This window comes from Tamandua tetradactyla, chromosome 7 (genome assembly GCF_023851605.1).
Source record: "Tamandua tetradactyla isolate mTamTet1 chromosome 7, mTamTet1.pri, whole genome shotgun sequence".
In the NCBI taxonomy this organism is placed as follows: Eukaryota; Metazoa; Chordata; class Mammalia; order Pilosa; family Myrmecophagidae; genus Tamandua; species Tamandua tetradactyla.
Window position 1 is genome coordinate 119,638,688 of NC_135333.1, and position 26,325 is coordinate 119,665,012.

Sequence of the window (26,325 nt, forward strand, 5' to 3'; positions counted from 1 at the left end):
AGGAAATGGTATGTAAAGAAGCACTTCAAACAAAAGATTTATTTTCTCATTTATGGTCTGTACATTTTCACTTGTTTATAAATTTGTTTGTGTTTTAATGATCAATAATAGAGTATCATTAATTTTCTCAACACTTATTTAAACAAGCTTTCTTTGAACAGTTTCAAGCCAATTCTTTATGCTTATTTTTCATAAAAATAGCTGATAATGTTTTTTATCTCACTGAGAAAACATTTAAATATAATTCTTAAAAAAACTTTAGGAATGAAATTAACGACATAATATTATATTTTTAGAATAATGAAAGTCATTACTATGATTAAGAAATTATAGTGTAAAAACCCTTGTAGGACTATTCAAATATAGATGCAAAGACATCCAAGTGCATGCAATAAGAGTAATTTTATGTAAAAACTGTATAAAGAATGAGTTATGGCTAATGTAAAAACACAAACAACATTTTAGAAAGAGAAAATAGCACTTACAATATTGAGAAAATGTAGGATAAATGTAACCTCAAAAGACTACTACAAACACATTGAAATGTTGGATAAATTTTAATAAAGATTCTTTTGAACCTGGAAGCACTGCTAGGTTGTAAATAAATAGTAGAAATAAAGATGCAGCCTAAGCACAGCAATGAGCTATAAAATGACCTGTGGATGCTCAGGAGAGCATACCCTGGAGGATGGGAGCAGGGGTTGAATTATGGATCCCAGGGACTTATGTGCAGAGTCCAGCCTCAATGTGGTAGACGCCCTTGGAACGACACAGTAAAATAAACTCAGAACTGTCCAATCATTGCACACTCAAAATCTGAATTAGAAAATCATGCACATTTCCAGAGATACATTTTTTTCTGGATAATACTTACTGCCTTTTATTAGGTGTCCTTGATATCCTGTGCCTGCATTTAACACAAATTAAGCCTTTTCAGTCCCAGTTCTCCCATGATAAATCTAATTATACACAAAGAATTTGGAAACCAACACCAATATAATTCCTTAGAAATTGTTATTTACATCTAATTAAATAACTATTGGCCTGGAAGTAAGGAAATAAAGTCACTTTATTGTAAATTATTTGGAGCATTGAAAAAACTGTATTCAAAAGGAATTCTATTATCTTAAATGTAACTATTACTTGTTAAATTGTCAGCTAGACCAGAAAGGGGACCTTATGTTTGTTAATTAATGTGAAAACAAAAAATTAATGAACTCAAAACATAATGCATTAATCATAGAAAATTTAAAAATTTAATGAAATCCTCATGCAGGTTTTGGAAATCAAGTAGCAGTGAATATTAATGAGTAAAAAGTAAAAAAAAAAAATCAATAATTCAGAAGAAGATCTTGGAAAATCAAGTAAGAACACATTCAGAATAAATAATGGAAAGAATAAGAGAAAACAATGATCTTTGTCAAAATAAATTTTAATTTTCACACCTTACTTTTCTGAGGTTGATATATAGCATACAATGGATAACATTGAGCACTGCTCATAACTTGTAAACAATTTCTTTTGGTTAGTGAAATTTACAAAGCTTGGTTTCCTAAAACTGATGGGATAGTCTCCCCCTAACCTGCCCCAAGAATATTCTTATGTATCTTCCAAACTCAAGAAATGTAATAGGAAATTAGCAGACTTATTAAGAGATATAGTACTCCAGCTGAAAAAATGGATAGTCTAAAGACAATAAACTCTCTTTATAATTGCATTATCACCAGAAATCAATGAGCAAATATTATTTCACTCATAATAGATAAAACAATATAATTATCAAGATAATAGTTTTAACATGAAATGCACAGAATAAATTTAAAGAAAACTTTAGAAACTTTTTAAAGGAACATAAGATATAATTTGAGTGAAAGAAAAGAACTCAATGTTCCTGGATGAGAATATTCAATTTCAGCATTTGTATATACAGTTTTATTTATGAATTGTGAAAATATTTATTCATTTATATATTTATTCATATTATGCAATTTGTATATAGTCAACAACTATGTAGAATATTAATGAAAGGCTGTTTTTAAAGCAGACCATAAGTGGCAGGAAATAAGTGATTCAATCAGAGATAAAATGGGTAGAAAGATATTTTTTAAAAACAAGACATTGATCAGATAATCATATTTTTGCATGTGGGTTTGTGTATATATATATGTATATTTGGTGGAAAATAAACATTTCTTTCAGGATTTCCATTTACTGCATTAGAGAACCATCAAATATTTACTACCAGATGAAAAAAGTAGAGTTATAGTATATTCTAATAATTATGACACTCTCACAGTGAAAATAAATAAGAAATGTAAAGAAAGAAATCTCTATTAAGATATAAATGTTTGGGGCAGGCCATGGTGGCTCAGCAGGCAGAGCTCAAGCCTGTGATGCCAGAGACCTGGGTTTGATTCCCGGTGCCTGCCTATGCCAAAAGAAAAAAAATGTTAATATGAGCAAGAACACTGGTACAATAACATACACCTATCTATTAACATCAACTGCATTACCAGAAGAATATTTGAAGATAGATGATCACTATTGTATTGGTTTCCACATTGCAACCAGAATGAATAAAAACATGAAGAATTTATTTTAGGAATTATTGCAATACCAACTGAAAACATTGCTTTAAAGTTTTGATCAATAGAAAATGGTATACAAAATATATTCATCTTATGAAATACTTCTTTTCTTTTAAAAGGAATAAAAAAGAATTTTGCCCTTCAAAAGCTCATTGTCATTTATAGATATGGCAAGATTATGTCTCATATCTTCCATACTAGTTAATAATTCACAGTAAAATATATAAAACCAATTAATGAATTGACTTTTTAGAATAAATACAATAACAAATCAACCTTATAAGTCAGTTTCCTATATAACCAAACAAAAATATATATTTAAATTGATCACTCTGATTTGAGGTGGGCCCTGATATAACTGAAACTTTACTGAACAAATGGTATAGAAGAAGAGGCCAAACTATATAACACACTGTGAACAATGTTATTCAGCCACCCTGAAAGAAAAACTAATAATGGCCCCTTTCTATGAATAATCTTGATGTGATATCTCTCAAATGGACTATCCAGCCTCTTTCATTGACAGTCCATTAAATTTAGCTTCAAAGACCCTGATCAAATCCTGTCTAGAGTTCTAAAAGTGCATGTGTTTTTAAACAACCACCATAATTTGTATAGCATTATTTTGAAAAAATATACTAGATTTCTTTTTAGAAATCTAACAAATTTAAGTCTATTGGGTTCCATTTAATCTCTCCACTGAAAAATTGAAAGTCATCAGAAAAAATTACTACAGAGAGAGCTTTGATCCAAATGCTTTAAACTGTTCAGACCAGCTCAAATAGGACCTAAGTTAGAATAAACCATATTTTCTGCAGTTTAACTACTTTTCTCTGGAAAAATCCAAGTCACATGTAAAAGACTCTAAAATTACAAACTCAAATAGTCTTAATTGCTTGAACATGTGAATATATTACCTTACATAGTAAAAGAGAAATGGCAGATGTGACAAAGTTATGAATAGTAAAATGAAGAGACAGTACTGAATTATCCAGGTGAGTCCAGTATAATAATAATAATAAAAAAAGATGCTCAACCTTGACAACCTCTTGAGTTCAGACAGCTGACATCTAGAATTCAAGAGAATAAAATTAAACTATTTTAGGCAACTAAGTTTGTGGTAATTTTTGACTGCAATAACAGGAAATTAATACATTTGAAGGTAGAATCGTTTCTGCCAAAGCAGATGTGCAAACACATCCAGATTAACTACAACTATACTCCTCAACATTAGATACCCTAATGTAACCAATCCAAGTGAACCCCAATGCATCACCCTCTACACAAGTGACTTTTTAGAGACCATGCAACAATATCCCTGAGAATTTTTTTAAAGTATTAAAAAGGAGCAATGTTATATGGTACAAGGAAATGTCACTGTCCTAGTAAAAGTCGAGAGACGGAAAGGGTTGAAATGGGCAAAGAGTTTTTCCTGCTGCAAAAGGTTCCCAGAAGACTGTTTGATATTCTAGCAATATTTGTAAGCATATTACTCACACATTGACTATGGCAGAGTGACTGACTTTGAAGTATTGCTTTAATTATTCAAGATTGATCTAGAAGTAACATTCACTTCAAACCATAATTAAATATCATGTTGTTGGAAATCATTAACAGTCAATTATTGCAAATATTTAGCTTAGTGGTACAAGATATCATTTATATGATATAAGTTGGTTCACATTAGATGCCCTCCACCTTGCAATGATTTAAACTGTATCTTTCCCACATTCCATCAAGTATGATCATCAATCTGTTCAATATTCTATGTATTCCAATACCTGAAAATTGGGATTACATCCCCCAGTCTATTGATCTCCATACTCACTTGCTGCAGTCCAGCCGCAGCAGAGGGAACGGGCTTGAAGGTGTGGAGGGTCGTTGGCGCGAGAAGAACACCAAGAGACAGCTTAGAGTGCTCTGAGAAGAGTCGCTTAAATTTATTTTTGCTTAACTGATTTTATACCTTATTTTATACCTTATTCTTGGCAAAAAAACAGGTATCACAGGATCATGGTTGTGTTATGGCTTACATTTTAGGTAAGGTTACAGGTTCAGGGAAGCAAAGCGAAAGTACACATTCTGATTTTCTTAGGAACATGTACATAAGATTTTGATAGCAGCAAGATATTGGCTTAAGCCGCAGACATTGTGTTTGCAGTTTTTCTGAGTTTAGACTTTCTGTTCCTATTATTCTACAGGTGAGGCTATATGTCAAGACCTAGTTTAATCTGGTTTATGATTAAAAGGTTACATTGTCTACTTAGATTTTTTATTGTTTCATTAGCATGGACCGGCGCCGTGGTGGGGGAGATTGGGTGGTGATAGGTATCAGTTTTTCTTATTCCTTTATTTCCTCTTGAAGTTTTTGGACAGGTTCCCTGAACCAGGGGCAGCATGTTAAACTCCATCTTAACTGTGATTTCACTAACTGTTGTAAAGGATCTCGTTTCATTTTAGGCCCCAAAAAGACACCAAGGGGGGCTTGCTCTTCTAAGTTTTTCTATAAATGATAAAGAGTTAAATCTAACATGCCTACCATTGACATTTACAATTCTATGGCCATCTTCATTGTAAACTCCTGTGTATGGTAATGGAGGGTCAGGGAATCTTTTTCCATTGACATTAGCTCCTTTAAGGGGTTCCCACCATCTATTTCCAATTTTATATTTCACATTAGGTGTCCTTGCGTGGTGGGAAGTAAATTTCTAGGATGGCTCAATGCAGGGTTTTTTAATTGTAATTGTTTACTCTTTATAGGGTACTTTTCTGTGACTTGTTCTAAAAGCACTTCTGCCTGCTGCATCTGCAGCATGATTTGCTTAATGGGGGTATCCCAACCTAATTTTTCCCAAACAGTAATTAACAAAGTTTTGCAATTTGTACAATTTGTATCATTTTTTCCAGTTCTTAATACAAAATTTTTTGCTTTCTGATTCATTTTGATATAATGCTTGGAGCACAACCAGCAACAAGAAACACACAATTAGTGTCATTAATCCCAGTATTTTTCTATTACACCATTTTATGCCTCATCCTCTTTTGGGGCATTGAAGGCCTTGCCACTGCCCTTCCTTCCAGGGGACCATGTCAAACCGGGGAGGAAAAAGAGGACGCGGCACTCACTGTTTCCTAAACAATTGAGAAAGCTGGTATTACATCTTCAGGAACAGATATTTAAATTTATTTTAGTACCCCTGAGTTATGACACAAACAGCATCCTCTCTGTAATCATGACTGCAGTGATAGATGCTGAAAATGTGAGAATTCCAGAATTATACTGGAACTGAATTTTTATCTGACTTTCTATCTTCAGTTTTGGAATCTCCTTGTTCATCATTAAGAAAAATGTGATTGTTATTGCAATTGGGATGCACAGAAATTCTGATCAGTCAGATCTGAGGAAGACTTGTGGACCCCTTGGTACTCAACTGCAATTCCAGAAAATCCACACATTAAAAGTAGGCTAATAAAAACCTAGAAAATGATAATCATTCTAAACCCACCTGGAAAAGCTTCTCAAATCTCAGAACCATCTAGCAGATATATGTGAATTATCTATCTAACAGAAGTAAAATCAACCATTATCTAAAGAAAAATGCACCCCTAAGTATCCAGCACACCATCAAAAACTACTTGTGTGTGCAAAGAAGCAAGACTCAGAACCCATAACCAGAGGATAAACAGTAAATAGAATACAACCCTGGCATAATTCAGCTCATGTAGAAATTAAAAGATGAGTATATAAAGCAGTTATGAAAAATATGTTTAAAAATATAGTGCAGAAGATGGTGGTGTATCAAGTGTGGAATTTAGATAATCACCTAGCGCAGGTAGTAAATAGCTAAGAACAGTCTGGAACACCCATTTTGGAGTTTTCCATGACTAGACATACAACGTTTACCAGTCTGGAATTGGTGGAATGGCCAAGACACCATACAGAACTGTAAATTCCCCAGGCAATAGGGTCTATTGCCCCTTTCCTACTGGCATTGAAAGCTCTCTTGAAGTTGGTTCTCCAAGAGAAAAAGAAGTCCTCTCTATTAGAAGGAAGGAAGGTAGCTCATCAAGCTCCAAATGGAGAATTAATGAACAAATTTGGACTGTTGACTGCAAACTTTAAGCATAGATAAATGTGAAGCAAGCAACAGAGGAACTGAGTTGTTTGCCACAGCAGAAAGGAAGTGAACTGATGGAAAAAAAAATGGAGTTGGACATCAGAACACTGGAAAATGGCTGGACACTAATTAAAGATCACAGAGTCGGGTACCAACTCTTGTTCTTGACTGGTAAACCTAAGGGGCTGTGGTTCAGGACTGAAAAGGATTTTTTTTCTCCCCTTTGTTTTTTTTTAATTCATTTTACTTTTTAATGATTTATTAGATAGAGTTGTGAGCATTATCAGGCTTCAGCACTGCCCCAGGCAACAATGTGATTAAGATATGTCTGAGAGACAAAGTAGTCACATAAAGGAGATAATTCCCTAAAGGATATATCTTTAAGTAATGCCTACCAGTAGAAAGGGAAGGCAGCTCAGCCCAGATCAAAATGGAGTTTTAATCCCAGCAGACAGGAGGTGGGTATGATGGAAAAAATACAATGAAATAAAATAAGAAAGAATAAAGATGGAGACTCAGGTGTCAGCCAAGTTCAGAGTACAGGAAAGAGGCTGTGTCCCAAGAAGTGGGGCCTAAATGCTGGGTATCAACTCTGAATTTTGACTAGCAAAACTTTGGGGCTGTGAAATGGCCCTGAACAGGTATATTTTTAAAATCTTTTTCTCTTTTTGTTTGTTTGTTTGTTTTTAAATAATTCTAAATAGCTCACTAGAGAAAACATAAGACATTTTCAATTGTAAATGAGGACCAGGCAAGGGCTTAGTTAACATAGGTCTGAAAAAAAAGTAGTATGTCAAATAGGGAGATTATCACATAAAGGGCATATGTTTCCATGAAGAAAAGGGCAACCACAAGTGGTAACCCTTCTTCAGAGTTTCAGGCCCTGGGCTAGAAAACAGAAACAGCTTACCCTTGCTTTCCACCTCACCATCTGTCACAATCATGCACCTGGAAGGGATAGTCTGCGGAGACTTAAAAGCACCACATCATTTTACACATCCAGAGAACCATGGGCTGACAAGCACCACCAGCTGGGCAGGATAGGAAAAGTACAGAATCAAGAGGCTTCATAGAAAAGTTTGACAACCAGCTGGATCTCACACTCAGAGAAACAAGATACTGATAACACCTTCCTCCTGTGAACTGCTGCTCTGGTTCAAGGAAAATCTGATGGGGATAAATCATATCTGGGAACAGTCCTCTAAAAAAGATTTCCATAGTTAAGTTTCAAGAACCAGAAAAACAAGAGTGGAAAAATTCTGAGCAGTTAAACATAAGCTATGCTAGAGCTCTAAAATAAGCTGAGTACCAAAGAATAGATAGAGAACAAAGCCAACCAACATGAAAACCCTTGGTAAGAGAGTGAAAATGACCTCCAGAATAAACTTATCAAGGAAACCAGATGCCTAGAAACCAGCAAAAAATTATGAGACATACTAAGAAAAATGAAGGTATAGCTCAAAGGAATAAACTAACATTTCAAAGGAGATACAGGACTTGAAACAACTAATTAAAGATGCTCAAACAAGCATTAAAAATTATATCAAAAATCAAGTCAGTGAGTTGAGGGAAGATATGGCAAAAAATATGAAGGATATAAAGAAGACATTGGGCAAACATAAAGAAGAATTCAAAAAAAGCAAATGCAGAACTTATTGGAATGAAAGGCACAGTAAAAGAGATGAAAAACAAAATGGATACATACAAGAGCAGATGTGAAGACAGAACAAAGAATTAGTCAACTAGAGGACAGGATATCTAAAATCCTACACACAAAAGAATAGATAGAGAAAAGAATGGAAAATATGAGCAGGGTCTCAGGAAATTAAATGACAAGATGAGGTGCAAGAATATATGTGTTGTAGGTATCTCAGAAGGAGACGAGAAGGGAAAAGGAGCAGAAGGAATAATGGAGAAAATAATCAAAGAAAGTTTCCAAACTCTGATGAAAGACATAAAAGTACAGATCCAAGAAGTGCAGTGTACCCCAAACAGAATAACCCAAGTAGACCTATTCCAGAAACTTACAAATCAGATTGTTAAATGTCAAACTAAGAGAGAATTCAAAACCAGCAAGAAAAAAAGTGATCTATCACTTTCATGGGAAGCTTGTAAAAACTAAATGTGGATTTCTCAGCTGAAATCATGGAGTTAAGAAGGCAGTGCTATGATATATTTATGACACTGAGAGAAAAAATCAGTTAACTACCCTTCAAAAATGAGGGAGAGTTTAGAATATTTTCAGACAGACACTGAGAGAGTTCATGAAAAAGAGACTTGCTCTGCGAGTAATACTAAAGATAGTAATACTATCTTTAGTAATAGTAATGGCAGATAGGAAAGGACAGGAAAGGGGTTTAGGAAAGAGTGTAGAAGTGAAAATTTATTAGAAAGGCTAAAAAGGGAGTAACAGATATGATATGACATATAATTGCAAAAGATAAAATGGTAGAAAAAAGTACTTACAGTACAACATTAACATTAAATGTTGATGGTTTAAACACTCCAATAAAAGACACACACTGGTAGAGTGGATTAAAAAACAGAGCCCATCTATACACTTTCTAAAAGAGACTCAATTTAGACCCAAGGACAATAGTAGGTTGAAAGTAAAAAGTTGGAAAAAGGTATTTCATACAAATAGCCAGGAAAGGGTGGGGTAACTATACTAATGTTTGACAAATTAGACTTTAAAGGTAAACAATTAAAAGAAACTAAAAAGAGTAATGTGTTAATAAAAGGAACAATTCATGAAGAAGACATGACAACAATCATAAATATTTATGCACTGAGCCAGAGTGCCCCAAAATACATAAGGTGCACACTGACAACTCAGAAGAGAGAAGCACACACTTCTACAACTATAGTTGGAGACTTCAATACACTGCTCTATTCAATGTATAGACCAACTAGACAGAGGATGAATAATAAAACAGAGATGTTGAATAGTATGATAAATGAACTAGGCTTAATACACATTTAAAGAATATCTACACCCAACAATAGCAAAATACATGTTTTTCTCAAGTGCTCATGGCTCATTCTCCAGGACAGACCAAATGTTGGGTCACAGAGCAAATCTCAGTAAATTTAAAATGATTGAAATTATACAAAACACTTTCTCAGATCAAAATGGAATGAAGTCGGAAATCAATAATAGTTGGAGGGCCAGATCATTCACAAAGATATGGAGGCTAAACACACACTTAAACAACCAGTGTGTCAAGGAAGAAATTACAAGAGAAATCAGTAAACATCTTGAGGAAAATAAAAATGAAACCATCATATGCCAAAACTTACGGGATGCACCAAAGGCGGTGCTCAGAGCGAAGTTTATTGTCCTTAAGCTTATATTAAAAATAAGAGGACAAAAATCAATTAATGAACAGTTCATCTGGAGAAAGTAAAGAAATAACTGCAAATAAACACCAAAACAAACAGAAGGAAAGAGATAACAAAGATTAGAGTAAAAAATAAATGAAATTGAGAACATGAAAACAATAGAGAGAATCAACAACAAAACCAGAAGTTGGTTCTTTGAAAAGAAATAAATAAATAAAATAGATGGACTCTCATCTAGGCTGACAAGAAAAGAGTGAGAAGATAAAAATAAACAAATGTGAGAAGGTACATAACTACCCGCCCTGCATAAATAAAGGAGATAAGGAGGTGATTCAATGAGCAACTATGTGCTAATAGCTAGACAATGTAGATGGAATTGACAGCTTCTTAGAAACAAAAATATTGACTCCAGAAGAAATAGGCCATCTTAGCAAATCAATCATGAGTAAAGGGATTGAAAGGGCCATCAAAAAGCTCCCAAAAAAGAATGATTCTGGACCAAATGGCTTCACATGTAAATTCTACCAAACATTCCAGGAAAGAGTTAATATACATCCTGCTCAAATTCATCAGAAAATTGAAGAGGAAGGAAAGCTAACAAACTCATTCTATGAAGCCAGCATCACCCTAATACCAAAGCCAGAAAAAGATAGTATAAGAAAAAAAAATTACAGACCAATCTCTTTAATGAATGCAAAAATCCTCAACAAAATACTCTCAAATGAAACCCAGCAGCACATTAAAAGAACTATACAACGTGACCAATCTGGGATTTATTCCAGGTATGCAAGACTGGTTTACCACCAAAACATCAATTAATGTAATATGCTACATCAATAAATCAAAGGGGAAAAAACACATAATCATATCGAATGATGCAGAAAAAACATCTGAGAAATTTCAACATCCTTTCTAGATGAAAACACTTTAAAAAATTGTAATAGAAGGGAACTTCCTCAACATGATAAAAGGATAATAAGGAAAACCCATGGCTAACATCTTTCTCAATGGGCAAATACTGAAAGCTTTCCCGCTAGGACCAGGAAAAAGAGAAGGATGCCTATTGTCACCAATGTTATTCAACATTATGCTGGATGAATAGCTATAACAATTAGACAAGATAAAGAAATAAAAGGTATCCAAATTAGAAAGGAAAAATAAAACTTTCAGTGTTGCAGATGACAAGATCCTATATGTAAACAAATAAACAAACAAAAACCCCAAATCCACAGCAAAACTCCTGTAGCTAATAAATGAATACAGCACAGTGGCAGGGTATAAGAACAACATGGAAAAATCATTAGTGTTTCTAAACCCTAGCAATGAGCAGTTTGAGGAGGAAATTAAGAAAAAAAAACCCATTTACAATAGCAACAAAATGAATCAGATATTTAGGAATAAATTTAACCAAGGCAACAAAAGACCTATACACAGAAAATTACAAGAAATTGCCAAAAATAATCAAAGAAGACCTAAATATGGAAGGACATACAGTGTTCATGGATTGAAAGTTAAGATGGCAATTTTACTGAAATTGATTTATAGATTCAATGCAATACCAATGAAAACTCCCAACAACATACTTTACAAAGTTAGAAAAACTGACAAGCAAATTTATTTGGAAGAGCAGGTATCTCAAATAGCTAAAAGTATCTTGAAAAAGATGAATGAAGTAGTAGATCTTGCACTACCTGACTTTAAAGCACATTACAAAGTTACAGTGATCAAAACAACATGGTACTAACATAATGATAGCTATACTTACCAATGGAATCAAATGGAGTTTTCGGAAATAGACCCTTTCTTCTATGGATGATTGATCTTTGATAAGGCGGTCAAGCCAGCACAACTGGTATACAGCAGCTTCTTCAAAAAATGTGTGTGGTGGTGAGTGGGCCACGGTGGCTCAGCAGGTAAGAGTGCTTGTCTGCCATGCCTGAAGACCCAGGTTCTGTTCTCGGTGCCTGCCCATGTTAAAAAAAAAAAAAAAGTGTGTGGAGAACTGTATATCCATACCCAAATGAATGAAAGTAGATACCTTATACAAAATTACATCAAAAAGAATCAAAGACCAAAACCTTAGAGATAAGAATGTAATGTTTATCAAAAAAATATATAGGAAATAATGTATCTTTTAATAGGAGGTGGCTGCTTAGACCTTACACCCAAATCACAAGAAAGGAAAGAATAAACGAATAGGATCTTCTCAAAATTGTCCATGTTGGTGCATCAAAGGACTTTGTCAGAAATGTAAAATGGCACCCTATTTATAAACCACACATATGAATTTCATCTGTTACCTTTTCTGCTTTATCTTTGGTAAAAATCATGATGCTTTCTTTGACTTTATTAGCTTTAAAACACATTCTATTCTTCTCCATATTTTCTATTTCTTTAACTATTCCAGCAGCCGATTTAAGTTGCAAGGCATCACACTGAGCACTATACAATACAAATCCTCTGTACTTTTTAATGAGCTGTTGTTTAATTCCTTGAACAGCTAACCCATGCTGTTTTAAATTTTTCTTTAAGTCATGATCAGAGAGCAAGTTATACACAGTTTTGGGCAATGGCTTCTTTTTTGAACAGATCTTCTGAGGCTTTCCTCTTTCTCTTCATAGGACAACAGCTATCCAAGGGTTTATTAATGTGATTTTCTGGAATATTAACCCTGCAAACAGGACAATCCACTTTAGTAACTTGTTTTCAGGTAGATATAGAGGATGTCTCAGGAACATAAGCTGCTGAAGAGCCTGAAGTCATCATTTGTAGAGAAACTGTCTCTTTGGTCTCTGCATAAATGTGCATCTCTTTTTGAGGGTAGAATTTCCTTTCATTTTCTCTTATCAGCAAATCTGATGTAGAACCACCAATTTCTCTGATCAAGAAATCATTGATTAATCTCCCCTGTTTTAGAGAATGTCTGGAGGCAACAGGATTATGCATTTTGATAGGAAGGTTCTTTAAAGAGAAGGAAGCAGGAGATATGGGTGGTGATTCCAGGGCAAATTGCAACTTGATTCCATCCAAAATTCAAAACTTTACAAGTTAATCTAATACATGGTCATTTTTCAGATCTGGCTCTGTGACTCGCACTCAGCACGTTTGGCATTGAGTTTTATAGGACAGAAATTTTCTTATATAGAGACAACAGTAGTCATGTGAACACTGAGGAATCATCACTGCAATGTTAAAATAGTCAAAGCAAATCACAAATTGTAGCAAATCATCTATTATCAGGCCCAGAAATCATGGGGCCTCGGACAGGGAGTCTATACTACTTCCAGAGGAGACTGGGGGTCTGTCAGCCGCTATAGAACTTCACGGCTGCTCAAAATTGCTGTCTGATTTTAATATGTACCATAGAGCTACAGTATTTAAGAGTGTGACATTTGCATTAAGATAGATACAAGATCAATGGAAAAGAATTGAGACTCCTGAATTAACCCCTTATACTTGTGATCATCTGATTTTTAATAGAATTGCAAGCATAATTCATTGGTGAAGGGATCTTTTCAACAAAGAGTTGAATTCGTTGAACTCTTGGATATCCATGTTAAATAACATGAACTTCTAGTCATACTTGGCACTGTTTACTAAAACTAACATAAAATGAATATTGATATTGGGTTAGGCCACAATTTCTTAGAAAAAGACAAAACCGTGACCAGGTAACAACTCATGGAAATCAATCCATAAAATTGAGACACCTGTTTAAAAGACTATATAAGAGAATAAGGAAACATACCACAAAATGGGCAAATCACATATCTGACAAAAAATTTGTATCAAGACTGCATAAAGAACCATCAAAACTCATTAATAATAAAAAACAAAACCAAATTATAAAATAGGCAATAATTTAAACAGATACTTCATCAAGGAAGTATATGACAAGTACCCCAAAGTCCTCAACCTCATTAGCTATTAGACATAGCAAATTAAATTTCTAGTTGGCACAACTACATACCTACTAAGGCCCTAGGAGTATAAAGACTGACCATTCCAAGGATGTGGACATGTTATACACTCCTGCATTGTTAGTGGAAATGTAAAAATCATATGACTACATTGAAAAAGCACCTGGTAGTCTTTTAAACATTTAAACATACACTTTCCAAGACCCAGTCATTCCACTCCTAGGTACTGATTCAATAGAATGAAAGTACATGCAATTTCAGAGACTTTGGAATGAACGTTCATAGCAATTTTATTTATAACTTTATTTATAATTACATAAGAAGTTGAAATGCCAAGTATCATACATTGGAATTTTTTCAGAAATGAAAAGTAATGAACTGTCAATATAAGCAAAAACATGGATGAAACTAAAAAACAATCAGAAATAAGCCAGATGAAAATAAGTACATTTATATAAATTTCTAGAGAAAGCAAACTAATTTATACTGACAAAAGGTGATCCATGCTTAGCTGTGAATGGCAAAACTGGGTGATGACAGGGAGGAGAGATTGAAAAGATCACAAGCAAACTGTTGGGTCTGATTGGTACATTCATTATCTTGATTGTGGTGCTACCTCTAGGGAGTAATACATATGTCAAATCTTATTAAAATTTAGAATTTAGTTATATGCAGTTTACTGTATATTAGTTACAGCTCAATAAGGTTAAAAATGAAAAGCAGAAAAAAATCAATAGGTGTTAACGTATAAAACCATAAAGCACATACTTCAAATAAGCACAGACACTTTTAAAGAGTTACTATTATCTTAAAATATGATTTATACATATTTATAAGAACAAATTATAAATAGAATAAAAAATAAAAATAATGCACTACAATGGCATAATCACAGTGGCAAATTTGTATGTAAACTAATCTTAACGACACAATTTCTAGGTATAAATTAACATATTAATCCACAATCTAGGGGTACAAAGTTAGTTCAGTGGTAGAATTCTTGCCTGCCATGCAGGAGACCCAGGTTCGATTCCCGGTCCATGCACTTCCCAAAAAACAAACAAACTAACAAAAATTCAACCAATGGTGCTGCAATAATCAGATACTCACATGGAAAAAGAATAAAATGTGACTCTGTCATACAGCATAGGAAAAAAAAAACTAGTCTACAGTCTACACTTTTCTCCTATAATTTATACTTTTCAAAATTATTCTTACTCATCTGGAAAAAGTACTTTGAACATGTGTTTGATAGAATGATTAAAACTGTATAAAATGAGGAACATTATACGTTGAATTCAGGCTTGGTAAAATAAATGCCAATTACTTCATACAGCTAACCTATTAATAGTGTTAAACTATAAAGGACAGAAATTTATATTATGTGATAAATTAAGATGTGTTTAAAGATTTAAGAAAAACATGTTTTTCCATTCAATTATAAAATAAAGCTGTAAATATTTATTCATTGTGAATAACACCTATAATATAGTGCGTGTATTTGGAGAAGGAATATATGGAAGGATACAGTCTTCAACTTAAGCAGTACCCTCATATAATCATATAAATTTTTTCTTCTGCTTACCTGCATGAAAATACCCAATGATGATAATTCATATAATATATGAAAGGACTCTATTCATACAAGAAATGATTTTGATATTAACAAGTGCCTTAGAAGATGCAAAAGTTTTTAAAATATGAGCTATGTAATTTAGTAATATGGTTGACTCCTGACCTGTGTCTAATGCTGTCCCCAAGGGCAAGATCCCCAATGAAGCCTGTTACTGATTTGTTTTTGTTTTTTTTTGCCAAACTTCATTACTCAGAAAATTCATTAATGGCTTCTGAATATATACCACCAATAAACATTTTATTCACTTACTGGCATATTCAGTAATTTAAAGAAAGTCATGCTCTAAATGGTAAAGTACTTCCTTTTGTCCTGGTTATTTAGAATATCATCTCTTCTACTAGTAGGTTGAATTCCTGAAATTCTAGCCTTAAGGGTAAATTTATTATATTTCAATGACACAGAGAGCACTAATACATTGAAGATTAAAGTTGCACAAAGCCCATTATCAGGGAGAATGTCAGATTTATTAAGGATGGCAATCTCAGGGAACTCTATGAATTCCCAGACTTGCCAGTAAAGGTAAAGATATACTACTTTAAATATTATATTATTAATATTGTCATGTTTAAACAATGAAAAGAAACTCTAATTTACCAACAGAAGAGTAAGTATGATGAATATTTGCTTTTGATTTTAATCCCCTTTACAGGATTTGGTGATATTTTATTCCTGAGGAGAAAATGAATTTCAGCAATCATTTTTATGTTTTGTAATGCATCCAACAGATATTTATGAAACATCATTTTTAGAAGTTCTTTTGTGTAGATGTCAGCATCTGAGAATATTTTATGCATAAGAGACATGAATAAATGCACAACTAACTAAATAAAGAAATAGCCATGGCCACCTAGGCTATATATACAACCTCAAATTAAAATTAATAAAGTATTTTGGTAAGTATAGAAATCCATATGCATTGACATTTATCTTCAACCCTCCCAAAAAAATGGATTATGTATTGAAGACAGTGGCATAACTTCAAAGAACTCTATGTTCATTTGCCCATTTGATTGAAAGTGAGAAGATGCAAATATCTGTAAGTTTTACTTTACTATCTTTTAACTTTTACATCTAATAAGTTGCAATATCTTGGGGAAAAGAGAGGTGTTTTGAGAACTGAATAATGCCTGCTGTAAAGATTGGGTAAAGTTTCTCAGTGATGTGTGCATTTGAGAGATACTAGGAATAAGATGGAAGGAAGATAGGTGGTTTGCACACACACACAAAAAGGCCTCTTCTACATCTTAAAATTTAAATAAATAGTTGATGGTTGTTGAATGAAAGACCAAATTCTCTAGGAAGGTTCCAACCTGCAGGTAAACCATGTGCTTCAGTCAGTGCTTCTTCCCTATTCTGGTAACTCAGTGAAATACAAAATCGCAGCCAAGTCAGCCTGGCTCAGTAAGAATAGAGCACAGTAAGTTAAACAAGGAAGTGAAATTTCTCATAAATTAAATAGTCGATACAAAGGAAAAATGTTCTATACATTGATGACAGAAATTTCAAACATTGTTGTAATGATTGTGTATTGGAAACACTGGAATCCCTTTTGATATAAGTAATGGTTGCACTGAGAAGTATCTATGGAGAAGCCTAAACACAAAATCAAAAAGTTCTTTAACTTTTGAATTAAATCTGTTATTATTAGGCAAAAAAAGGTATCATGAAGAAAAAGTAATTCATTTTCCTGGAAATTCAAGGAAAGAGAAGGCAGTCATCTCTTTTGTCAGAAGTAAAGATTGCATACATATTTTAAAAAGATTTACATATTCAGGAAAAAAAGGTGGATTACGTATGGCAGAGAAGAAGGGTTTCAGGTAAATAAGGGGAAGTAAACACATCTAAAAACCCATGAACAAACAAAAATATTGTTTTGGATCAGAGAACTTATTTTGTGTTTAGAGTTGTATAGTGTGCCCAACCTTTCTCTTATTTATTACCATTATTTTAAAAAACGCAATGTGAGAAGAAAAGAGATGAAAACAATGGTGGAAATTTATGATTAAATTTGTGAATAAGGAATAATTCTTGAGAGCCAAAGGGCATTATTTGAATTTTAGTCAAAGATAAAACCCTAAACAGAGATCAGAAATAAGATGTATATTTTAAAAATGTAATGGGAAATAAAATAATATGTTGAATTTTAGAACAGTTAGAATAATCTGAAAAAAAAGTCTTTCCAAATATCACGTGCAGATCGGACAGAAGTCAGCCATCAGTGATGAGAAACGGTACAATAACCACATTCATTCTGCTGAGACTCACTGATGACCCTCAGCTGCAGGTTCTGATTTTTATATTTCTATTTATCACCTACATGTTGAGTGTAACTGGAAACCTGACCATCATCACACTTACCTGTATGGATTCCCATCTTAAAACACCCATGTACTTTTTCTTACAAAATTTCTCCTTCATAGAAATCTCCTTCACATCTGCATGTGTTCCTAGGTACTTGTACAACATAGCAACAGGTGACAAGGTCATTACCTATAAGGCTTGTATGGTCCAAGTGCTTTTTACTGACCTCTTTGCATTATCAGAATTTTTTCCTTTTCTGCCATGTCCTATGACCGCTCTGTGGCCATCTGCAAACCCCTGCATTATGTGACCATCATGAGTAAAATTCTGCAGGAGCCTCATCATCTGTTATTGGGATGCTGGTTTGTGTATAATAATCCCACTAGTTAAACTGCCTTTAAAACTGAAATTTTATGACTCTAACATCATTGATCATTTTACCTGTGATGTATTTCCCTTAGTGAAAATCACCTGCTCAGACACATGGTTCATAGAACTGACAATTATAATCTGTGCTGTACTGACCCTGAATATGACTCTCACTTGTGTAGTTCTGTCCTATGCTTACATCATCAGGACAATTTTTAGGTTCCCCTCTGTCCAGCAAAGGAAGAAAGCCTTTTCGACCTGTTCTTCCCACATGATTGTGGTTTCCATCACCTATGGCACATGCATTTTCATCTATATGAATCCTACAGCAAAGGAAGAAGTGACCATTAATAAAGCGGTTTCAGTGCTCATTTCTTCTATTTCACCTGCATTGAATCCATTTATTTATACCCTGAGGAACAATCAAGTTAAGAAAGCCTTCATGGACTCAATCAAAAGAACAGAATTGTTCTCAGCTAAGTAGAATAAATTCCACCTAAATAAAGGTTTCAAAGGTAAAGACATTTGGCACTGCGAATTTTCTCCTTGATGTTTAGCAGCTTTATTTTGTTTAAAATATCCTTTAATTTGGTTACATTAATTTTTTCAACATGTCTTTAAAATAGCTTGCATGATGACTCTCAGGTGATTTCTGTGTAGTCATTTTTCAAACTAAAATCTCATGATATTTTGAGAGAACATGTAAATCTTTTTGTCAAAAATCCATTAGCATGGTACAATCCATTATAGCTCTTCTCAAATATACATAAAAATGTACATGATAGCGTAGAGAGGATAAATAGTGCCATTATATAAAAATATAGAGATTACAAGAGAGAATAATAGCACTTAGCAACATTGAAAATCGAAGGTTTTCATAACTTCTAAATAATCCTACTACAATCACATAGAAATGCAGGATAAATTGTGACAAGGATTCATTTGCACATATTGGTGAAAGAATTTCAAAGATGTGAGGAAATAGAAACCTAAAGTAGTGCAATGAACTAAAAAAGTAACTTGTGGATGCTGAGGAAAGCATACACTGGAGAATGGGAGCAGGAGGTTGCATTATGGATCCCAGGGACTTAGGCACTAAGTGATAGGATCAGTGTGCTGACAGCATTTTAAGTGGCACAGAAGAATATCTGATTTCTTTCTTTTTATAGGATCTCCTGAAATTCTTTTAAGGCCCTCCTGATTCAGAGTTAGCCATAGTTAAACAGTATCCTATGAGGCCCTATTCACAAATTAGTCTACACATTAACTGATAATACATCTTCAAAGAGACCTCTTTACAAATGATTCCACACCCACAGGGAGGCAGATTAAGATTAAGAACACATCTCCTGAGAGGGTACGTAATTCAATCCACAACAACCAGTTATATACAAAGTCCAAACAACATATGCCCAGTTAAGGTTATAGATGTCTATACATAGACATCTCTGGAATACATACATACATCTCTGTGTATATATGTATATATATACAGGGAAAAAAACAGTAAGAGAGGGATAGGGAGTGAGAACAGTTGATGGATAGATAGATAGACAGACAGATAGATAGATAGATAGATAGATAGATAGATAGATAGATGACAGATAGGTATGGATAGATACAGTCAGATAGACAGACAGACATATAATAGATAGATCTTAGACAGATAGATACATACATACATACATGTATACATAGACAGACATTTAATAGATAGATCATAAATAGGTAGATTATATAAACAAGAGAAGGAGAGAAGAGACGTCATAATAAGGAATTAGCTCATGTGATTGTGGAGTCTGGCAAGTCCACATTCATAGTGCAAACAAGAGGCTGAAAATTTGATTAAGCATGCCATTAAATTTTGGTCTGAATTTCGTGGGTTGTAAATGCAGAGAATAGAAAATTCCTTAAGAATCTCTACTGAGTTGCTTAATTTATCAACAATAGTATATGAAGTTTATTAAGTAATTTAATTTCTCAACAATATTATATTTCCATATTTGAAAAAGCATAAAACAAAATCACTGAAAACAAGCAGAGGTTTTGGAATGAGATTAGTACATTAAAGCCTATTTTTTACACTTAATGACATTGCTGTCAAGATGTTGGAGTGTGTTTCAATGTTATTTAACCAATGGAAGATATAAAAAACTAGCAATTATGCCATGCAACACAGGGCATATCTCATCAATGTATCTGTACATTCTAGGTAATTTAGACAGAATTATGTTAGGAAGAGATGGTAAATAATGAGTATAAAGTTAATAGAGAAAAATAAAAATTTTTAAACTTGTAATAATGCAGAAATTAAAAAGCAAAGTATATGAAGAATCTGTACAGTGAGGCCCAAACTATTTGTCATATAAATGCATTTACTTATCAACCAAACCACAAGGCAAGACGTAAATTGTTGAAGAATTTTAAGGTTTGGCTTTAAAATTCACCTGCAGGTAGCAGTCCAAGGTAACTATATGGATAATTCTAATCCTATGTGCAGATAAATAAAATATAAACTGCGTAAAAAGTGGTAAGATGGGAGAAATGCTAATATGTTGCAGTGTGATATGGATAAAGTAATCTGGTATATTAAAAATGTTCCATGATATTTGCAAAACACAGAACAGTATAAACTATGCTTCTATTGTAATGACACTGCTTAAAACAAAATTTTTAAAACCTTTCATGTGAAATTCTTGACTTAATGTGTGGAGCCATTAATTGTTGCAAATTGTTGATGTCAACACCTCTCTCTTTATATCAATTATCTCTGAATTATAAATGCAGATTGAATAGAAGTCAGGATTCATTGATGAGTAGCCACACAGTAACATTTATCCTGCTGGGACTGACTGATAACCCACAACTGGAGGTTTTGATTTTCATCTTTCTGTTTGTCACCTACATATTGAATGTAGCTGGGAACCTGACAATCATCTACCTCACCTTCAAGGATTCAAGCCTTAAAACTGTCATGTACATTTTCCTATGAAATTTCTCCTTCTTAGACATCTCATTTATATCTGCTTATATTCCTAAATACTTGTACAACACATATCAACAGATGATAAGACTATTACATCTGAAGATTGTCCATTCCAAAATTTTTTTACAGACCTTTTTGCTGTTACAGAATTTTTTCTACTTGCCACCATGTCGTATGACCAATATGTAGCCATCTGCAAACCCCTATGTTACATGACCATCATGAACAACAGGGTCTGTAGAAAACCCATCCTTTGTTCCTGGACAGCTGGCTTGTTGATTCTACTCTCACCTCTTGACATGGGCCTAAGTCTATAATTCCATTTTGCCTGTGATATATCCCCCCTTCTAAAGATCTCATGCTCAGACACATGGCTCATAGAGCTGATGGTCACAATCTGTGCTCTGTTGGCCTCTATCATGAACCTTCTGTGCATCCGTCTCTCCTACATGTGCATCATCGAAACACTTCTAGGATTCCCTTCTGCCCAGCAAAAGAAAAAGGCATTTTCTAGGTACTTTTCCTACATGATTGTGATCTCTCAACTATGGAAATTGTATCTTCATCTATGTCAAACCTTCAGCAAAGGAGTCATGACTGTTAATTAGTGTGTGACAATATTAATTACTTCCATTTCTCCTATGCTAAACACCTTCACTTACACCCTGAGGAACAAGCAAGTAAAACGAACCTTTAATGACAGTCAAAAGAATTATATTGCTCTCAGAAAAGTAAAAAAATTTACTGATATAGAAGGATCCAATTTTCATGGAAATCATTACTCCTTAAAAGCATTACATTTTTATTCCTTTCCTTCCCAGCAAGGAAGCTTTATCAGGATCGCATTTATCAGTAAGAGAATATAATCCATTTTCAGGAAATGAAAAAATGACTTCACATCTAAGGAAACCTTAATAAAAGTGAAAAAACAAACAAAATAGATATAATCAGTAAGTTCATCTTCATAAATATTCTAGATTAAGTAATATGCTTCTTGCCTATACCAATTCCACTTTTTGATGATATCTTAGATTCTAAGAACCACTACAGGTTATTTCAGATTTTATAATAAATATTAAAGTGTGGAAATTAATCATTTAAAGACAGTTGGTTTAATAAAAAATGAGGTTTAAATCATGAAGAAATAAAGCCATTAATAGTGTTCATCTTGTCATTGTAATGGCAATGATTATAGCAGCTGCCGCTTGAAAAAAATCACTTGAAACCTATTATTTTATGAGTTAATTTATAAAGGTGTTTTATCTTATCTTTTCTTACCAAATAGCTAAACTGAAGTTTAGAGAGTTAAAGAATGTAAGTAAGTGGTAAAATCAGAACACAATTCCGTTTCTGTCAAACTCCAAAGCCTGCATTTGTTAGTAGACAGAATACCACAATGACAGATGTTTAGCATCATTATGTGTTCAGGAACCTCTTCCTCAGTCTAAAAATCTGAATACAGTTGTAGGTTAAGTCATGAAAACTGAAAAATTATGTGGTTCTTAACAAAAACTAATACTTCTTTTTAATATAAGCCTCCATGTATACAGATTAAAATTGGAAATATTTAGTTTATTAGAATTTACTTTGTATCTTATACTATATTCAGTAAAAAAGAAAACTGTACTTTAACACAGAGCGATGAAGAGCAGAAAGGTTTGTTCAAAAAAGTATGTTCAAAAGCATATGTACTCTCTCTTGAGAAGGTAGTATACATGGGATTATGTATGAATTTTTATACATTACTAAACACATAAACATCAATTATAATAATGTCCTTTCATAAGGAGTACAAGATAAAACATTAGGACAACAGATTTTTAAATAGACTCTCTGTGATCAATTAATTTCAAAAGATGTAAGGGTCCAGAGAAAATATTTGGCTACCTTTTATCACTGATGTTCTTTCAATCACATACTTATACATATGTGCTGACCTAATAGATTCTCAAGATAGATTGCTGAAATAGATTCCTTACATCAGTGTGCCTAAGGTCTGAGATACAAGCCCATCCCAGCATCTAATTTTCACCCAATGAGAATTGTATTTGAATGATTTTTTCCAACTTCTCACATATTCACTGAAACCATTCCTGATCATATTCACAGACTGACAAAAGCTCTTCATTAGATGTTCCTAAACCACAAACTTTGGAATGGATATCCATACCATAATTATCATTCTTCTTCATTTTAGCAGGATTCATTATTTAGAAATTAATTATCAAACAATGTATTAAGTTGATCACTCTGACTTGAGGTGGCCTTGCAGTGGCTGAAAACTTCTTGAATGAATGGTGAAAAACAGAGACTAAACTATTTAACACACTATGAACATAGGAAATGCAGCCACCCTGAAAGAAAAAATAGTAAGTGTCTCTTTCCAAGAATTATCTTGGTGTGAGGTTTCTGAAATGTCCTATCCAGTCTGTCCCATCAGCAGCCCATTAAATCCAACTGGGGAGAACCTGATCCTTTCTAGTTCTAAAAGCTCATGTTTTTTAAAATAACCACCGTAATTTGTATATTATTACCTTGAAGAAATATACCTGATTTTTTTTATAAATCTAAGAAATATATAGGTCCATTCAGTTCCATTGAATCCACTGAAAAAATCAAACTCATGACATAAAATTACTAGAGATAGAGTATTGCTCCAAACTGTAAACTCAAGTTTGAACCCGGGTTAGAATAAACTCCACCTTCTGGAGCTTAATTATTTGTCTCAAGAAAAATCTAAATCACATGGAGAAGACTCTATAATTACAACCCCAAATTGTCTTAATCACTTGGACATGTGAATCTGTTAACCTACATGATAAGAGGGTACTGGCAGATGTGATGAAGTAACGAAATGTAAAATGAAGAGAAAATTTTATATTATACAGGTAAGCCCAATGTAATAAAGAAGATTCTTACAAGAGGGAATCTGGAAGATTATGTCATCACAGTAGAAGATGAGATAAAGGAAACAAGAGTTTGATGTGATGCAAGGAAGGGACCATGAAAAAAAGGAATGTAAGCACTCTCTAGAAATTGTAAAGGACAAGAACAGTAATTCTCTCCTGAAGCTATCAAAAGGAACTCAGCCCTGACAACCTCTTTATTTCAGACATTTGACTTCTAGGATTTAAGAGAATAAAATTGCACTGTTTAAGCCACCGAGTTTGTGGTAGTTTTTTATTTCAGTAATAGAAAACACATCTGAAGAAAGAACCATTTTAACTAAACCAGATGTGCAAAAATATCCAGATTAAATACGCTATATTTCCACACATAGTTACATCTAATACAACTAATCCACAAGTGAACCCCAATGCACCATCTTCCACACAAGTGATGTTTTAGAGACCATGCAGTAATGTCCTGGAGAATATTTTAAAAGAATTAAAGAGGAGAAAAGTTATGTGGTACACAAAAAATACCATCATGGTTCTAATAACAGTCTGGGCACACAAAGGACCTAAATGGCCAAGCAGCTGTTCCTGCTGCTAAAGGAGTCCCAGAAGACAGTTTGATATTCTAGCAATATTTGTAAGCATATTATTCATACATTGATTATGGCAGAGTGGCTGATTTTGAAGCAGTCCTTTAATTATAACAGATTGATCACTGAAGTAAATTTCATGTTAAACCATAATTAAAAATCATGTTGATGGAAATCATTATCAGTCAACTACTGTAAATATTTAGCTTAGTGGTACAAGGTATCATTTATATGACGTTGGTTGGTTCACGTTAGAATGCCCTCAATATTGCAATGATCTAATCTGTATTTTTCTCACATTCCATTGAGTGTGATCATTAATCTGTTATCAATCCTCTATGTATTCTAATACCTGAAAACTGGGATTGCATCCCCCTGTCAATTGATGGCCATATTCACTATTCCTTAAACAATTAAGAAAGCTAATATTACATCTTTTAGGAACAGACAGTTAAATTTGAGTACCCCCAAGACGTGTCCCAAACAATATTTTTTCTATAATTATGACTGCAGCTATAGATTTTATAGGCTGCATGTACACCTTATCTATTCTGAAAGGAACACAATGTTGCAATGAAACTTAAGAAACAAAGACACTTGTTAGTTTTCCCTGTACCAGGCAATGGTTATAATTAAAATTAGATGTTGTTGAGAAGACACTTCTAAGAGTGCAGTTTGTTTAATGTTAATGGGCAGCTACCAATTTGTGGTGTCTCTGCATATTTTTGTAAAGATTCTCTTTTTTTTTAATGCTTAAAGTATTGGTAAAAAGATGTTGATTGACCAGTGTTATAGTTTGTAGCTGCTGAAATGCAATGTACCAGAAATGGAATGGCTTTTTAAAAGGGGGAATTTAATAAATTGCTAGTTTACAGTTTTTAGGCTGTGGAAATGTCCCAATTAAGGCAAGTCTATAGAAACGTTCAATCTAAGGCATCCAGGAAAGATACCTTGGTTCAAGAAGCTGATGAATTTCAGGGTTTCTTTCTCAGCTGGAAGAACACATGGTGAACATGTTGATGTCTTCTAGTTTCCTTTCCAAGCCTCTTGCTTTATTAAGCTCCCCAGGGACTTTCTCCTTCTTCATCTCCAAAGGTCACTGGTTGGGACTCTGGTGCTCCCATCATTCTTGTGACTCTGCTCTGTTGCTCTCCGGTCATTCTATTTGTTCTCCCATCATTCCAAAGCTTACTCCAAAATGTCTCCTCTTTTATAGGATTCCAGTAAACTAATCAAGAACCAAGTAGAATGATGGAGACACGTTATTGTCTAATCAAGTTTTAATACCCACAATTGATTGAGTCACATCTCCATGGAGATAACCTGATCAAGTTTCCAATCTATGGTACTGAATAGGGATTAGAAGAAATGGTTGTTCCCACAGGATTAATTAGGATTAAAACATGAATTATAAATAAATCCTTTCAAACCAGTACAATGATAACTTACAACAATGTTTTATTCAAGATAAACTTACATATTCATATTTGGCAGAACTGTTAATCTAGAAGTGTAGCTTGTTAATAAAATAGAATGATACAAAAGTGAAGTTGTAGCCATAGTACAACACTGACTGCC

General features: G+C 33.6%; 1 pseudogene; it reads right to left on the reverse strand.

Annotated features, from left to right (window-relative positions):
* Positions 1–12,315: 12,315 nt before the first annotated feature.
* LOC143690626 (E3 ubiquitin-protein ligase RAD18 pseudogene) lies at positions 12,316–21,429 on the reverse strand (annotated as a pseudogene).
* Positions 21,430–26,325: the final 4,896 nt, after the last annotated feature.